The sequence below is a fragment of the Dioscorea cayenensis genome, chromosome 14, assembly GCF_009730915.1.
Source record: "Dioscorea cayenensis subsp. rotundata cultivar TDr96_F1 chromosome 14, TDr96_F1_v2_PseudoChromosome.rev07_lg8_w22 25.fasta, whole genome shotgun sequence".
Classification (NCBI taxonomy): domain Eukaryota; kingdom Viridiplantae; phylum Streptophyta; class Magnoliopsida; order Dioscoreales; family Dioscoreaceae; genus Dioscorea; species Dioscorea cayenensis.
Genome location: NC_052484.1, coordinates 8,281,902 through 8,283,444, shown reverse-complemented (window position 1 = coordinate 8,283,444; position 1,543 = coordinate 8,281,902). Strand labels below are relative to the sequence as shown.

The 1,543-nt window shown below is 44.5% G+C and overlaps 1 non-coding gene across 1 annotated transcript; it reads right to left on the bottom strand.

The window, feature by feature from the left end:
* Nucleotides 1-867: 867 nt before the first annotated feature.
* LOC120276616 lies at nucleotides 868-975 on the bottom strand. Its single transcript, XR_005541328.1, has one exon. It is a non-coding gene; the product is annotated as a small nucleolar RNA R71 (small nucleolar RNA).
* Nucleotides 976-1,543: the final 568 nt, after the last annotated feature.

Genomic DNA, 1,543 nt, shown 5'->3' with positions numbered 1-1,543 from the left:
CTCTTTCACTTGTTGTTTTTATTGTTGAGAATTGAATCAATTTCACACTTATCACTATTGATATTCCACATAGCTAAGAATCAAATTAAGTATTTTCACTCCCTACTCCCTGTGGATTCGACCCCGCTCACCCGGGATTATTACTTCGACAAGCCTGTGCACTTGCGGGATATAAGCAAGGGGATCTTGTCAAGTTTTTGGCGCTTTTGCCGGGGAGCTAGGCATTTAGAGATACTTTGCACTTTGTTTTCTTAGCTATTTCACCACACATTCTATTCCATATCTTCTTATTCTATCATGTTTCTGATTTTCTTTTTCTTTTTCTTTGGTACAGCTCCAGGTTATGACCCGAGGGAATCCATCAATATTGATTGAAAGAGACCCTGAGCTTGAACGTACACTTCGAAGGAAAGGGAGAGAACCTGTACAAGAACAGCCTAATCTAGCTGATTTGGAAATAGAAAGATCTGACAACATGGCGGAACAGAATGAGCAACAACGGACACTATCCGATTATGTCAGACCTTCAGTGTTGGGGACACAATCGAGTATTGTGCGTCCCCCAATTATAGCTCAGAATTTTGAGCTAAAGCCGACATTCATCCATATGCTGCAGCAGTCCGCACAATTCAACGGTTTGGCCGATGAGGATCCACACAGTCACATAGAGAGCTTCCTCGAGGTGTGTGACATGCTAAAGATCAATGGTGTGACGGATGATGCCATCAAATTGAGAGCCTTCCCATTTTCCTTAAAGGGGAAAGCAAAACAGTGGCTACACTCATTGCCTATGGCATCAATCACTACATGGGAGGAGATGGTAGAAGCTTTTTCTAGCACGTTATTTCCCTCCCGGAAAAATCGCCCAAGCTTAGGAATGAGATCTCATCCTTTATGCAATTGGAATTGGAGTCTCTATTTGAGACATGGGAACGGTTCAAGGAACTCCTGCAGCAAGTGTCCGCAACACGGATTTTTGGAGTGGATGATTGTTCAAACCTTCTACAATGGGTTGAATGCAGGTACAAGACAACTCTTGGATGCGGCGGCAGGAGGTACCTTAGGTAGCAAGACCCCCGACGAGGCTCGTCAATTGATTGAGGAAATGGGGTTAAATAGCTACCGAGTGGAACGCGAGGGAGAAGAAAAAAAGGTGGCGGTCTCCATGAAATTGTTGCGGTAACTTCATTGGCGGCCCAAGTGGAGAGTTTGAGTAAGAAGCTAGATCTTATAGCTTCGAATAGAGTTGCGGCCATAACCAATTGCACCGGTTGTGGTGGAGGACATGCTCCCTCCGATTGCCCAATCGTCATTGGTGATGTTTCTTCAGTTGAGAATGTCGACTTTGTAGGTAATGGAATGAGACCTCAAGTGAATCCATACAGCAACACCTACAATTCAGGTTGGAAGAATCATCCCAACTTTTCATGGAGTAATCAAGGACCACAGAAGACCATGGGGCCATCGGGGTTCCAACAACAACAATAAGCCCCTCAAGTGGAAAATAGAATTTCTGGCTTGGAAACCCGAATGACGGATTTGG